This window comes from Camellia sinensis, chromosome 8 (genome assembly GCF_055761805.1).
Source record: "Camellia sinensis isolate YWXY chromosome 8, ASM5576180v1, whole genome shotgun sequence".
Taxonomy (NCBI): domain Eukaryota; kingdom Viridiplantae; phylum Streptophyta; class Magnoliopsida; order Ericales; family Theaceae; genus Camellia; species Camellia sinensis.
In genome coordinates this window covers 144518402-144535848 of record NC_138968.1, presented here as the reverse complement: position 1 = coordinate 144535848, position 17447 = coordinate 144518402, and the positions used below count along the sequence as shown (strand labels likewise).

Sequence of the window (17447 nt, the reverse complement as noted above, 5' to 3'; positions counted from 1 at the left end):
GATAAGTAATTTTTAGTATATTACTTTATTTTCGAACAGATGTTATTAATTAATGTAATTTTTATTTTATATGTTTATGTTACTTTTTGTTTCTTCTTTTATTTAATGGTGCATGATGACATTGTCTATATTTTTCAATTAAAGTTGAATTATGTTATATAGTTGTAGAAAATGGTCCGAGGCAAAAAACAATGGCTGAAATCAGGTGATTTGAGATCTAAGAAGCTAATAGAATACGAGAAACAAAGAAATAAGCGAATCAAGGAGAACTGTGAGGTAATGAACAATCTTAGAGCGGAGAATATTACAAATTCTTTAGTGAGTGCGGTTCAGCCCAAATGTGCAAATGCAAGGGAAAAAGGAATTAGGGTTGAGGTAGATGATGATGTTGAATATAACCCTTCAGAGAGTGAGGATGACAATGATGATGAGTCATTGGGTTCCTTTGACCGCGAGGTATTATGCACATTATTTTATATGTGTGTGAACATGTCTTTTACTATTTACATTTCTTCTTCACACATCTTGCACATCATATTTTTTAAAAAATATATTTTAACTGTTTTAAATATCGTTTTTACTGTTTGATTATGTTCTTTCAAGAACAAGAGATGGCACCAGGACTTCGTTTACGATCTCATTCAAGGCCATTAACTCCCACCCCAGAGGAAAGGATGGATCCCCCAAGTCAGGAGGTCGGTATCTAACCCTTACCATCTCATAATGTGCAACCTAAGGACGAGGTGACTGCATCTAGCATCGTTGGTAAGTTTGCAAAGTTGTAATTATTGTTTAACTTGCATTTGTTTAATTACTAACTCAATTAATATTATGCCATTACAACATCAGATAACAGACGTGGTTGTGGCCCGACACGTGGCATAGAGGCCCATCGCATTGTCGAGAAGGATGGGAAGATGTTAGTTCCTATACCTGAACAGTTTCGTGCACCAGTAGGAGACAACGCCTCTAAGTTAGTCTCCAAGATTGGTATAGAGGTTCCAACGCAGTTACCAGACCTGAGTGTTTGTAGGTGGAAGAATGTGAATGCTGCTGATAAGGAGCCGATCATCCAACGCTTAGCGGTAATTATCGACAAACTCTTTTCATGTTTAGGCTCTGGTACTTTTTAATTTTTATTTTTTTTTTATTTTGCAGGATTAGTTTGATCTACAAGGCAATCGGGCTGATGTAGCAAAGGCTTTAGACACACAATTTGGTCAACGATTGAGTGGTTTCACCTATAAGTTGCACAAACAATACAAGCAACTTAAGGATGCAAGAGGGGAGGATTACGCAAAAAGCCACCCACCTGCAAGAGTTACTCTCAATCAGTGGACATCTCTAATTAACAAGTGGAATAGTAAAAAATTCAAGGTAAAATGTTTTATATATGTTAATTGTCAAAAAGTAAGTTTATTCTTACTAATGTTATCTTTTCTTGTTTGTATTGGTGTTTCAATTGTGTAGGAACAATCACTAGCTAATGTGAATAATAGGATGCAAATGAAAACAAAACATCGATGTAGATCAAAATCAATCCCGATCAGGGTACACAGCTCGGTGCGTTCTACCAATTTATTTTATTGGATTAGTAGGCTTTGTTATTTAAATAATTGAAATAACATTGAAAAACAAATAAAGCAGATAATTGAAAATGGCAAAGTGCCCGATTTAGCAGAATTTTACAAGTCCATCCACTACAATTCGGACACGCATGAATGGATTTCCTCGGAGAGCCAAGTTAATTATGTATGTACAAGGCAATGCCTTTCAATTTTGATAATATTATTTATTTTGCTGTGTAGGGTAGAATAACTAATATTTGATTTATTTCAAATTAATAGGACAACATGATACAAACGCAAGCAGAACACCTCTCGCAGACTAGTGCGATTCCCTTGACTCCAGAGGAGTTGTCAGTCAAGGTGCTTAAGTCAAGGCCAGGTTATGTGAAAGGACTCGGCATGAGGCCATCTTCTTCTGTGAACACAACTGTTGCACCAGCTGAAAATACTGACTATGTTCAACGCCTCGAGCTACAAATAGCACAACCAAATGAACAAATTGCTAGGTTTGAAAAGTCAGAGAAGAAACAAAGCAAGAAGATACAAAGTATCATAGAGTGTTTGAGGCAGAAATGTATCACGGGAAATTTTGAGGGTGGGGAAAGTTTAGATTCTGATGGACAAGCTTCTTGGTTAGTATATTATGTTTCTATGTTAATTTAATAGAAATTTCTTCTTCAACTAAGATAGTCAAATATGTATGTACAAGCCCGAGAAACATCACAAACGCTGAAATATGCAAGTGGCACCCAATTAGGAAACTACTTTAAAATTTGCACTATTCCAACATTTAGGCATGCAACTAAGTTCAAAAATAAACTTTTCTAACGCTTAAGCTTGAAACTAGGCCATCGGAGGCCAAAACCATGCAACGGCCACGAGACAGCCCGGGTAACACCTCTAACACCTCGGGAGGGACTAATGTGAGTTGTGAAAACTTACGAAACTAGCACGGGACTCCCGGTTTAAAAACTAAGTCAAAAAATGCACTTTTTCACACTTAAGCTTGAAAAATAGGCCATCGGAGACCAAAACCATGCAACGGCCATGAGACGGCCGGGGTAACACCTTAAAAACCTCGGGAGGGACCAATGTGAGTTTTGGAAACTTACGAAACTAGCACGGGACTCTCGGTTTGAAAAGTAAGTCCAAAAATGCACTTTTTCACACTTAAGCTTGAAAAATAGGCCTTCAGGGGTCAAAATCGTGTAACAGTCATAAGACGGCCTGGGTAACACCTCAAACATGTCGGGAGGGACCAATAAGAGTTGTGGAAACTTACGAAACATGCACGAGACTACCGGTTTGAAAACTAAGTCTAAAATTGCACTTTTTCACACTTAAGTTTGAAAAATAGGCCATTGGAGGCCAAAATCGTGCAACAGCCATGAGACGGCCCAGGTAACACCTCAAACACCTCAGGACGGACCACTTTGAGTTATGAAAACTTACGAAACTAGCACAGGACTCTCGGTTTGAAAACTAAGTCCAAAAATACACTTTTTCACACTCAAACTTGAAAAATAGGCCTTCGCGGACCAAAATCGTGTAACATCCATGAGACGGCCCGGGTAACACCTCAAACATGTCGGGAGAGACCAATGTGAGTTTTGGAAACTTACGGAACTAGCACGGGACTCCTGGTTTGAAAACTACATCCAAAAATGTACTTTTTCACACTTAAGCTTGAAAATAGGCCATCGGAGGCCAAAATCGCACAACAACCACGAGACGGCTCGGGAAACACCTCAAACACCTCGGGAGAGATTAATGTGAGTTGTGAAAACTTACAGAACTAGCACAGGACTCCCGGTTTGAAAACTAAGTCAAAAATACACTTTTTCACACTTAAGCTTGAAAAATAGTCCATCGGAGGCCAAAATCGTGCAACAACCACGAGACGGCCTGGGGAACACCTCAAACACATCAAAAAGGACCAATGTGAGTTATGGAAACTTACGGAACTTTCACGGGACTCCCGGTTTGAAAACTAAGTCAAAAATTATACTTTTTCACACTTAAGCTTGAAAAATAGGCTATCGAAGGCCAAAACCATGCAACGGCCATGAGACGGCCGGGGTAACACCTCAAAAACCTCGAGAGGGACCAATGTGAGTTTTGAAAACTTACGGAACTAGCACGGGACTCTCGGTTTGAAAAGTAAGTCCAAAAATGCACTTTTTTCACATTTAAGCTTGAAAAATAAGCCTTCAGGGGCCAAAATCGTATAACAGCCACAAGACGGCCTGGGTAACACATCAAACACGTCGGGAGGGACCAATAAGAGTTGTGGAAACTTACGAAACATGCACGGGACTCCCGGTTTGAAAACTAAGTCTAAAATTGCACTTTTTCACACTTAAGTTTCAAAAATAGGCCATCGGAGGCCAAAATCGTGCAATAGCCGCGAGACGGCCTGAGTAACACCTCAAACACCTCAGGACAGACCATTTGAGTTATGGAAACTTACGGAACTAGCACGGGACTCTCGGTTTGAAAACTAAGTCCAAAGATACACTTTTTCACACTTAAACTTGAAAAATAGGCCTTCACGGGCCAAATCGTGTAACATCCACGAGACGGCCCAGGTAACATCTCAAACATGTTGGGAGAGACCAATGTGAGTTTTGGAAACTTTCGGAACTAGCACGGGACTCCTGGTTTGAAAACTACGTCCAAAAATGTACTTTTTCACACTTAAACTTGAAAATAGGCCATCGGAGGCCAATATCGCACAACAACCACAAGACGGCTCGGGAAACACCTCAAACACCTCGGGAGAGATCAATGTGAGTTGTGAAAACTTACAGAACTAGCACAAGACTCCCGGTTTGAAAACTAAGTAAAAAAATGCACTTTTTTACACTTAAGTTTGAAAAATGGGCCATCGGAGGCCAAAACCGTGCAACAGCCATGAGACGGCCTGGGTAACACCTCAAACACCTCGGGAGGGACCAGTGTGAGTTATGGAAATTTACGGAACTAGCACGGGACTCCCGGTTTGAAAATTACGTCCAAAAATGCATTTTTTCACACTTAAGCTTGAAAAATAGGTATTCGGGGGGCCAAAATCATGTAACAGCCATGAGACGGCTCGGGTAACCCCTCAAACACGTCGGGAGGGACCAATGTGAGTTGTGAAAACTTACGGAACTAGCACGGGACTCCCGGTTTGAAAACTAAGTCCAAAAATGTATTTTTTCACACTTAACCTTGAAAAATAAGCCTTCGGAGGCCAAAATCGTGTAACAGCCATGAGACGGCCCGGGTAAAACCTCAAACACGTCGAGAGGGACAAATGAGAGTTGTGTAAACTTACGAAACTTGCACAGGACTCCCAGTTTGAAAACTAAGTCTAAAATTGCACTTTTTCACACTTAAGCTTGAAAAATAGGCCATCGGAGGCTAAAATCGTGCAACGGCCATGAGACGGCCCAGGTAACACCTCAAACACATCGGGAGGGACCAATGTGAGTTGTGAAAACTTACGGAACTTGCACGGGACTCCCGGTTTAAAAACTAAGTTCAAAAATGTACTTTTTCACATTTAGGCTTGAAAAATAGGCATTCGGAGGCCAAAATCGTGTAACTGCCACGAGACGGCCTGGGTAACACCTCAAACATGTCGGGAGGGACTAATGTGAGTTTTGGAAACTTACGAAACTAGCACGGGACTCCCAATTTGAAAACTACGTCCAAAAATGTACTTTTTCACACTTGAGCTTGAAAATAGGCCATCGGAGGCCAAAACCGTGCAACGGCAACGAGATGGCCCGGGTAACACCTCAAACACCTCGGGAGAGACCAATGTGAGTTGTGGAAACTTACGGAACTAGCACGGGACTCCCGGATTGAAAACTAAGTTCAAAAATGCACTTTTTCACACTTAAGCTTGAAAAATAGGCCATCAGAGGCCAAAACCGTGCAACGGCCATGAGACGGCCCGGGGAACACCTCAAATACCTCAGGATGGATCAATTTGAGTTATGGAAACTTACGGAACTAGCACGGGACTCCCGGTTTGAAAACTAAATCCAAAAATACACTTTTTCACACTTAAGCTTGAAAAATAGGCCTTCGGGGGCAAAAATCGTGTAATAGCCATGAGACGGCCAGGGTAACACCTCAAACATTTCGGGAGGGACTAATGTGAGTCTTGAAAACTTATGCAACTAGCACGGGACTCCAAGTTTGAAAACTACGTCCAAAAATGTACTTTTTCACACTTAAGCTTGAAAATAGGCCATCAGAGGCCAAAACCGTGCAACGGCAACGAGATGGCCCGGGTAACACCTCAAACACCTCGGGAGAGACCAATGTGAGTTGTGGAAACTTACGGAACTAGCACAGCACTCCCGATTTGAAAACTAAGTCCAAAAATGTACTTTTTCACACTTAAGCTTGAAAAATAGACCATCAGAGGCCAAAACCGTGCGAAGGCCACGAGACGGCCCGGGTAACACCTCAAACACCTCGGGAGGGACCAATGTGAGATGTGGAAGCTTACGGATTTAGCACGGGACTCCTGGTTTGAAAACTAAGTCCAAAAATGCACTTTTTCACACTGAAGCTTGAAAAATAGGCTTTCGGAGGCCAAAATCGTATAACAGTCATGAGACGGCCTGGGTAACACCTCAAACACATTGGGAGGGACCAATGTGAGTTATGGAAACTTACGAAACTTGCACGGGACTCCCGGTTTGAAAACTAAGTCTAAAATTGTACTTTTTCACACTTAAGCTTGAAATATAGGCCATCGGAGGCCAAAACCGTGCAACGGCCACGAGACTGTCCAAGTAACTTCTCAAACACCTCGGGAGAGACCAATGTGAGTTTTGGAAACTTATAGAACTAGCACGGGACTTCCGGTTTGAAAACTAAGTCCAAAAATGCACTTTTTCATACTTAAGTTTAAAAAATAGGCTATTGGAGGCCAAAATCGTGTAACTATCACAAGATGGCCTAGGGAACACCTTAAACACGTCAAGAGGGACCAATGTGAGTTTTGGAAACTTACAGAACTTACACGGGACTCCCAGTTTGAAAACTAAGTCTAAAATTACACTTTTTCACACTTAAGATTGAAAATAGGCCATCGAAGGCCAAAATCGTGCAACAACTATGAGACGGCCCGGGTAACACCTCAAACACCTCGGAAGGGACCAATGTGAGTTGTGCAAACTTACGGAACTAGCACGGGACTCCCGGTTTGAAAACTAAGTTCAAAAATACACTTTTTCACACTTAAGTTTGAAAAATTGGCCATCGGAGGCCAAAATCGTGCAACAACCACGAGACGGCCAGGGAAACACCTCAAACACCTCGGGAGAGACCAATGTGAGTTGTGAAAACTTACGGAACTAGCACGGGACTCCCGGTTTGAAAACTAAGTCGAAAAATGTACTTTTTCACACTTAAGCTTGAAAATAGGCCATCGGAGGCCAAAATCGTGCAACAGCCACGAGACGACCTGGGGAACACCTCAAACACCTCGAGAGGGACCAACCTAAGTTGTAGAAACTTACGGAACTAGCACGGGACTCCCGGTTTGAAAATTAAGTTGAAAAATACATTTTTTCACACTTAAGCTTGAAAATAGGCCATCGGAGGCCAAAATCGTGCAACAGCCACAAGACAGCCTGGGGAACATCTCAAACACCTCGGAAGGAATCAATGTGAGTTGTGAAAACTCACGGAAGTAGCACGGGACTCCCGATTTGAAAACTAAGTCCAAAATTGCACTTTTCACACTTAAGCTTGAAAATAGGCCTTTGGGGGCCAAAATCGTGTAACAGCCGCGGGACGGCCCGAGGGACACCTCAAACATGTCGGGAGAGACTAATGTAAGTTGTGGAAACTTACGGAACTTGCACCGGACTCCCGATTTGAAAACTAAGTCAAAAAATGCACATTAAATTGTAAATTTTATGGATAAGATAATAATTGTCTAACTTGATTTTTTTTTTTTTTTTTTTTGTGTTTCATTTTTTTACAGATTCGGGATTCGTTATGGACATGTTTGGTAATTTGGAGCGCTGATGCTAGCTCATTTTGTGTTTTTGTTCATATTACCTTATATGTGTCTTGGTTGCATTATAAATTTTATATTTTTGTTCGTATTACAGGGCATGTTTGGTAATCCGCTCTTGAAATTTTATTTTTGTTGATGTTAGTAGACATGTTTTTTTGTGGATATTAGGAGACGTATTTGGTAATCCGCATGCGGTTTATATAATATTTTTGTGGATATTAGTTGACGTTTTTTTGTGGATATTAGGAGACATGTTTATAATCCGCATGCAGTTCATATTGTATTTTTATGGATAGTGCTGAAATTCGATTGTGATGTTTATGAAAATGAATAGATTTTTGTTTTGATTTCTAATAGATATTTTATTGAACAGATTATTGAAATGCGCAAGGAATTGTTACTGAAAAGAAAAAATTTCGAAAGAAAATAGTACCCCATTTAAAATTTTTTAATTTTTATTAGTGACGAAATAAAAAATGTCGCTATTCAGTGTGTTTGGTTTGAGTTTTCTAGATTAAGTTTTTTGAAAACTAATTTTTTTGGTTTTCGTGTTTTTTTGTTTTTAGTGAATATTTTTTAAATTTTAAATATTTTTTTTACTTTTTTAGATGCACCTTACTTAGATGTATCTAAAAAGTAAAAAATTTGTGAAAAAATATTTTAAAAAATTAATAAATACATAAAAATATAAAAAAAAAGTATACTGAATTCTTGTATTTTTGGTATTTAGTGAATTTTAAATTTTTTTTTTTACAATTTTGTTACTTTTTAAGTCTATTTATGTTAGATGTGTCTAAAAAGTAAAAAAAAAATGCTTAAAATATTAAAAAAATTCAGTAAAAACAAAAAAATACGGAAAATAAGAAAGTAAAATTTTCTAAAAAGTGTTTTTTGAAAAATGTAAACAAGCAAGGTGATTAGTTTTCAAAAAACATGACGAAAATTTTGTCACTAATGATATAATACCAAACAAATAATTTCGTCACATTTGCTGAATATTTCGTCGCTAAATTGAAATATTTTGTGACAAAATGTTTTTTGTCATTGAAGAATTTTATTTTTTCCTCATTTTAGTGGCAAATTTTTTGTCACCTTAATCCATATCGTTGGTGAGGAAAACTTTCGTCACTAAAATTTATTTGGTGACGAAATATTTCGTCGCCAAAAACAATTAAAATAAAATATTATTTAGTTTTGGTGACGAAATTGATGTTATAGAGGACGAAAAATGTAACATTTGGAGACGAAACATTTCGTCGCCAAAAATGAAAAATAGGCGACAAAACTGTTTTTCGTCATCAGGTACTTTCAGCGACAATGTATAGGCGACAAACGCGGTTGACAAATTTTTTCGTCACTGATCACTTTAGTGATGAAAATTTGATGTTTGGAGACAAAATCAGTCCGTCACCAATGGCTTTTTTTGTTGTAGTGGTAGGGAAAATGATGAGTATCATGCAGGGATAGAGGCATGAAAAAATTTAATGATTTCATAGATAATTGTGAGGTGGTTGATGTGCCAATGCTAGGCAGAAAATACACTTGGTGCAACGCTCTTGATGGGAATAAATGGAGTAGAATAGACAGGTTTCTTATTAGCCCTGAGTGGTTGGTGAGGTTTAAACTCAAATTTTGAGGTCTTTCCATATCTGTATCTGATCACTGCCCACTTGTACTCATGGAGGATGAAAAGGACTGGGGCCCTAAACCATTCAAATTTCTGAATGAATGGTTCTTGCACCCAAACCTAGCTTCTTTGGTGGAGAACACTTGGAGAGAGTCACAATTGAGTGGGTCTGTTGGCTTCATTCTGAAAAGAAAATTGCTGACTGTGAAGTTGGCATTAAAAAAATCACTACAACAAAAAACACAAACGGCGACTAAAAAAAAAAATTCGTCGCTGAAAGTGCATGAAATGGCAACTAAAATGGAATTAGTCGCCGAAAAGCAAGGTTTTAGCGACTAAAAGAGTATAGTCGCCGAAAAGCAGGGTTTTAGCGACTAAAAGAGTATAGTCGCCGAAAAGCAGGGTTTTAGCGACTAAAATGAAGTTTAGTCGCCGAATATAGGGTTTTTAGCGACTAAAATACTTTAGTAGCGAAAAGTTACGGTTTTGGCGACAAAAAACAGGTTTAGTCGCTAATTATAGCAGTTTTGGCGACTAAAAACAATTTAGTCGCCAAAAGTGCTGATTTTTAATTGAGAACTTGTTTTTTAGCGACAAATAAATAATTAGTAGCCCAAAATAATACAATTAGCGACTAAAAAATGGTTTTAGTCGCCAAAAGTCGCCTAATTTTTTTTTTAGCAAATAATTTATTTTTTGACAAAAATTATATTGAATTAAAAAAATTATATTTATAAATATTATTTTGTATTAATTGCGGTTAATATAGTATATAAATAATATATATTGCATATATGATCATGTGATGATATATTGGCAGAGTGGAGGGAGTGTTGTGCAAAGGGTTTGGCGTGTGCAAAGGGTTTGGCGCAAGTTTGAAACCTGTTGGGAGCAGCGGAGGCAAAAAAATTTTTTTTCTGAAAACACTTTCAGCGACTAAAGTGAATGGTCGCCAAAGGTATAAATAATAAAATAAAAAATGAACTATTGGCGACAAACAGTTTAGTCGGTAAAGGTATAATTTCCAATAAAGAAATTGACTATTGGCGACGAAATCTTTAGTCGCTGAAGACATACATATTGGCGACAAACAGTATTTTAGTCGCCAAAGGCATTCGCGACCATTTATTGGCGACAGCACGGGCGACTAAACTTTTTAGTCGGGAAAAGTGAAATTTTGACATTTGGCGACCAAAATAGGACCTTTGGCGACTAAAAATTTAGTCGCCAAAGGTGTTTTTTCTTGTAGTGAATGGAATCAAGAGGTCCATGAGGAATTCTACTGCGACGCTTGCAAGAAACCAAGAAATCCAAATCATTGGATCTATTACTGTGACAAATGTGAATTCGCTTGTCACTTAAATTGTGATGCATGAGTTATGGGGCATAATAAACATATATATGCTTGTGTTGTGTGATTAATTTGCTTGAATTCAATTTCCTTCTTGAAGCTTTCTTTATCTAAACCTCCTGTGTTTACGTACTCAATTTATGTTTGTTTTGTTTATGGTGTATTCAATCTGCCATGTCTATGCTCAATTCAAATCTACAACTGCGACAACAATTTGAGAATTCCATAAGTTTTTCTTTGTTTGGCAGGCTTTCAATATCCCAACCCATACACCAAGGGAATTTTTATTGTCAAGCTGTTTCCAATTTTTATATTTGATTAAGCGCATCCTCATGAATAGCACGAGGTCACTTTGCACTCATTTCCAAAGTCAACTCCTTGATTGGTTTCTGTCACGTGAAGTGGTGTGATTGGAGAGGCGATTGCTAGTGGAGGTTATTAGCGAAGGTGGCCTGATGTGGTAATTGGGGAAAGGCAATGGGTGGTGAAGGAACAATTTTTTTTTTTTTTTTTTTTTCCACTAAAAAAGAAAAACTACAAATTTTTGGAAGTGAGCAAAATTACTAAATTTCATTAACTTTTTACAAGTTTTTTTAAAATGAAAGTAGATATAAAATAAGTTTTTATTTACAATTTTTATGCTTTTTATTGAAATATGAACGCCAAAAAGAAGTGAAGAAAAGATGAATATGTACTCTGAAAGAACAATGATATACATAAAAAAAAAAAAAAAACATAAAAATAAAATTTATTATTACTACTCAAAATGATAAAATCCATACGTCAAATCCACGGGATTTGTTTGTGAAGGCTTGAATACAAGGAAATTTAAACATCAAAAGTCATGCATGTCAAATGACAGGCAAAATCGCACTCATCGCAATAATAAACCCAGTGGTTTGGATTTCTTTCTTTCTCGCAAACATCACAATAGAACTCATTCCACTCTTCAACATCTCTGTCAACATTAGTGCTGATTTTGAGTGTGTGCCTATGATCCTTGTGTTAGAAATGTTATAAAATTCTGGATAAAATTAAAATTTTTTCTTAAGTTTGGTTTTTTTTTTTTAGGTGGGCCCTGTGCGTCGATTTTCACGGGTCAAAGTGGTAACGCGTTCTATGCCGCGTTGTGATTCACGTGATATATTTGGTTGCTCAAAACCATTACCGAGTGAATGTGAAATTGAAGCCAAAGTGTGTTCCATGGAAATAGAGTTTTGGTGGAAATTCCTTAAGGTTGTAAAATGGTTTGTCCCACATTGATTTGGTGGGAGGTTTTGAATAGGTTTATAAGGTTTGGGTTTGGTACTTGGGGTGTGCCCCAAGGGGTACCCAAGTGTTTTAGAGGGAGAAGTTATGGGCAAAATAGGCTAGACCCATTGGACACAAAAATCACCACACGCGCGTCGCTGCTGTCCGGTCAGGTGTGAGGTTGGGCTTGTTCAGCCCAATACTAATCTTTTTGGGCCAAAAACATTTAAATTCAAAATTAAACTGGTTTGGTTTTACTGTACATCCAAACAGGGCCCTTCCCGAAATAAACCAGTCTGGTATTATTGCACACCCAAACAGGGTCCTTCCCGTTTTGTTATCCGTTTGAAATATAACCCAACAGATTCAAATCTATTTGAATTCAAAACTAACAGATTTCATACTTGTTCAATTCAAAACCAATAGCCACCTTTACATCTATAAATAGACTAACCTCCCATTTGGATTTTATTCCAATTTTTGTACTCCATCCTCTGATAAAAATCTTTGCATTTTGCTGCATTTATTTTCTGAAAGAAAGAGTGTAAACACTTAGTGTGTTCGTAAGGCAAACAATTTGTAGTGCTACTATTGTTTGTAGTAGATCATTTCATCCTGCGAGATAGACGTCCAATTTTTGAAAGCACCGTGGAGAGGACGAATCTGTCTTAAGGACACAGTGTCAAACACTGGACTTGATCAGATTATAATTCGAAGAAATTAAATCAAGTAAGTTATTTAATTTATTTCCAGTCTTTTATTATTTATTTAAATCAGATTTTAATTTTGTTTTTGTAACAAAATAAAATCTGTTTTTATTTATTTTTATTTTTATTTTGAGTTTGATTTTTGTAATCAAACAAATTCTCTCATTTCCTTTATTTCTTTATATTCTGATTATTGTTTAGTACACAACAAAATTTAATTAATTTAAATACAGTGAAGATTGCCCAACAGCTCGTACTTAAACCTCTACGGCAACAAAGCACAACCCAGATGACATTCAAAAGAGCCCTCCGGATTACACACATAACAGCTATAACTCGCATGCTTTCCAGACTCCCCACAAGCCATGCACTCAAACTCTTCCCAATACGAAAAAGGATTGAGCATGATAGTGAGTGTGTGATCATGGCAGTTGTGGTGAACAATTGAAGGCAATAGACCACACCTCAGATTGGTTTCAAAGAGGCACTCAGTACACTCATCGAAGCTTTCGTCGTTGGCTTGGCAGCTTTTGCATCTGTGAATCTCTGGAAAAGCGTATTTGTGAGGGAGGGATTGTAGAAAAGGAGGCTGTTGGTGAGGCTGGAGTTGTTTCTTGTCGATTGATAACTCTGCACAAAATTTGTTTGCAAATAAGAAGCAATCGGAATAGCTGCATTTGTAGTAGACTTGATCGGGATCAGAGATGGGTTGTAGGCATCCCCCACAAGCAATGTCAGTGACAAAATTTTCACTGGCGTAAGATAGAGTGAATTCATGATAGTGGGTATCTACCTCTTCTTCTACCCATTCTTGTCCCTCATCATCATCATCGTCGTCATCTGTTTTTGTGTCTAGTAGTGGTTTTTTATTCAGGCCATTGTTTCTTCTCACCCATTCATGGAAATCCAAGCAGATATTGGTTTGATGATATTCTTTTCACTACAACAAAACTAACTATTTACGGCTTTAAGTTTACGGCATACATCAAATGTATGTCGTAATTAGTACATTTTACAGCATTTTTTTTTTGCAAGCCGTTAATGTTTTTTCAACAACGACGTACATACTATGTAAGTCGTGAATTCATAAATTTGTGACATACAAAAGTATACCGTAAAAAAATGTATATTTTCACGACTTACAAAAATGTCATAAATATTTACATTTAAGATGACATACATTTCATGTTGTAAAATATTATAACTTTACACGGCATGCATTAACATGTGAAAACTTCTAACAAAAAAAATTCAATCTATTTTTTTATGGCATGCAAAAGTATGTCATAAAAAATATATATTTTCACGGCATATAAAAATATGTCGTAAAATATTTACACTTAAGACGGTATACATTTCATGTCGTAAAATATTATAACTTTATACGACATACATTAGCATGTCGTGAAAACATCTATTAAAAAAAAAATTCAATCCAATTTTTTTTAATATAAAAAACTAACAATTTTCAACCAAGCTTCTTACTTTAAATTTTTCTAATTGAGGACAATGTAAAAAATATTTTTGCTCTAATTTTTTTTAAACTTATTTGAGTATATTTATAATTTTATAAAAAATCCAACTTTAACTACTCTAAAAAATTACTATAAATAAATAAATAAAATATAATTAAATTTCAATCACATTCTCTTTTTGTATTTTTAAATTTTTATCCAAATTTATAATCCACACAAAATTTTAAGATTTTTATACAAACATAAAAATAAAATATAACAATAAATCTCTAAACATATTTTTCATGTATTTCAATAAACATGAATTAAGCCACAGTTTACCAAAAATTGGAAGGAAAACAAAAGGGGGGAAATAGTATTATAAATGATTGGTTTGATTAGGGTTCAAGGCAACAAGAAGACATTCCGATATCAAAAATCGATTTTCTATGTCAATACGGGATTTCTCTCTCTCCCTCTCTCATGATCTCCTATCTCTCTTTCTCTCTCTCGATTGCTTTCGATCTCGCATCCTCTCTCTGTGTTCTCAATCGATCATTCCTTCAATTAATCAATCAATCGATCCATCGAATGGTGGAGGAGAGTTTCAAATATGTGATTCTGATCAGTGACATCTCCACTGTGAGTATCTTTCATCGTTGTTCGCTGTATTATTTAATTATTGATTCACAATTTGATTGTATCTTTAGGTTTGTACTTTTCTTCTTGTTAAAAATCTGAATTTGAATCACGAGTCTGGTCTATTTGTTTATTGCCTGACTTGTCCATGGAGTTGAAAGTAAGCTATAGTTCCACCGTTGTTGTAAATGAGCTATATAGTTCCACCGTTTGTGAAAAAGACCAAAAACTACAACTCAGCAGTGAAAGTTTTTCAGATAGATGTGTTTGTTGACTTGGGAGTTCCAAGAATTTGATGGTGAAACGGTGATGGCGGTATGTGATATTTGTAGAAGATTGAGGTGCAGTCTTGCAATCTCAATATATATATATATATATATATGTGTGTGTGTGTGTGTGTGTATGTTCTACCTTCTGAAACACCAAGCATGTTTTCTTCCTTCTTGTTCTGCTGTATGTTCCTCCTTGTTTTCTTCCTCTTTGTGAAAATTTTTGCCCACAATGTGTTCAATTATATGCTCCAATGAGAAATTCATCAGAGTTTCACTTTTTGATGTCTCTATGCTTTTTCTGCTTTCTTTTTTTGTTTTGGTTAATAGATGTGTTAGTTTTGATTGTATCAGCATATTTGTGAAATCGTTGCATTGTAGGAGCTACTTATATGAGACTTATTATTTATGTGTTTTAATTTGAGCAATACCAGGCCATATATTTGTTTGAGAAAAAAAATGAAAAATTTGGGTTCTAACTTGAGCTGGGTTTTGAAAAGTATATTAAACACATACACATCCACATCCAATTTTCAACCTCACTAAAATTTTCTCCCTTGCAGTTTCATTTCAACTCTATGATCTCAAGTAGTAAGGATTCATAGAGAGACAACAGCTTGTGAGGTATTTTGAATTGTGTTGTGTTTATAGCTCTTCAATGAAATTTTCTATTGATTTGGTTATGTAACATGTTATGGATTGCCAATCATAGTTTTTTTTTTTTTTTAATTGTTTGTAATGCACTCCAGCCCCAACTCTTAACTTCCTATATTTCAGTACCTCTTGCAATTCAAAGTTTATATAGCTGAAACCTATTTGTACTTGGTGGCTCTTCATTATATTTAATTCAATATGGTTTTCAACGATTTGATTGCTGTCCATGGACCTAATCCAGATTTTGGCACTTCCTCTCTCAGGATTTAATATGTCGAAATGAGGCGAAAAAATGATTAATTGAAACGTCTATAAATTAATTGTGCATGAGCCTGAAGATGAGATAAATTTGTTTACATTGGATACATTCTTGAGTTCTTTCCGTTGGTTATGGATGAAATAGCACATGATGCACACTCACTATCTCACTTGTGTGTATAGAATCAGATTAGACGTACATACACACTCACTATCTCACTTGTAGTATGATTTCGTCGTCAAAATTTATGAATATATATATATATATATATATGATTGATTGCTCTTGTTTCTAACTATCTGTTTGGATTGGGTGATTTGGTAAGAAATGATTAGAAATGAAGAAGAGTAAAAGAACTCTCTTATTTTTTGGATTATAAATTAGGTGAGATTTGGTGTGAAACAAATTGATTGGGTATATGTTTTTTTTTATAATCTGGAGATTTGTCCATTAAAATCTGATGTTTAATTTGATGATAGATGATGTATTATAGTCTTAATTATTTAATAGATGATGTTTAAATTAGGTGAGATTTGGCCTTATTTTTTTTGGATTATAGATGATATATTAGTCTTAATTGAATAAAATCCCATGTTTAAAATGTTTTGTATTGTTGTTTACCAAGGAATTAGATCTTGATTGTTTTGGTTGTATAAATGAATTGAAATTGAAAAGAGGTTTCGATTATTACTGTTGAAAACGTTGACAAAAAGCATTACTGTTTATTCTATTGATTGGAAATTTTGTTATGTTTTTAATTATTTAATATGTGGTAAAATGTATTGACTGGCAGTTACTTATCAAAAAAGAAAAAAAGAAGATAAAGATAATCAGTATTATTTGATGACTCATTGACTTTTTGATTGCTTGGTTATGAATTATGATTAGAGGATGAAACTGATTCATGATTTAAAATGAATGTTTATGTAAAATGGAACCTCAGAAGAGGTGAAGAATATAGTTTCTGTCCTTAATGCTGGTGAAGGGCCTTCTCAGGATGTTGTGGGTAAGTAAATGCAGAATGAAACTTACAACTAAATTGGTGTGTTTCTATTCTAATTTATATGCTTTCACTTGTTCCATCTGCATATCAAATGGCCAGATCCAATTGAAGTCTTTAGCTGAAGAAATGCAAGCTATAAGTAAAGGTCTTGAAAAGGTTGAGTAGGAACTCACTGCTTCAGAGAATGATGGTGTCATCTCTGCAGGCTTCCAAAAGGTAGGGGACATACTTGGGACACTAGCTTATTTCTCTCTTTTTTTTTCTTTTTTTTTTTTTTCAAATTTATGTTGGATCTTCATAGATGTACATAATTCTAGATTCATGACAAAACTGGTGTATGTTTGTTGACAGTGATGCTGAGATATAAAATAAAGGGGATTTGCCAATACTGAAATTTTAATCTTAGTGGAAAATTCAACAGCAAATTTGGTTTGATTTTTTTTTTTTGTTAAAATTTGCAAGTTCTTGCTTAGTGAAGTATACTGACACATTTATCTTCCAGGGGAAGCTCAGTATTTTAGAGATGTATCTGTATATAGGTTAGATTAGATGATGGAAATGAAAATATTAACATATTTCATTGCATGAGTCTAGCTAACTAGTGTTACCAAAAAATGCTAATGCCTTAGAGATT

The 17447-nt window shown here is 36.2% G+C and overlaps 1 long non-coding RNA gene across 1 annotated transcript; it reads left to right on the top strand.

Annotated features, from left to right (window-relative positions):
* Positions 1–14382: 14382 nt before the first annotated feature.
* Positions 14383–17207, top strand: LOC145797168 (uncharacterized). Its single transcript, XR_014338365.1, has 4 exons — positions 14383–14631; positions 15461–15521; positions 16754–16816; positions 16913–17207. It is a non-coding gene; the product is annotated as an uncharacterized LOC145797168 (long non-coding RNA).
* The last annotated feature ends 240 nt before the right edge of the window (positions 17208–17447 follow it).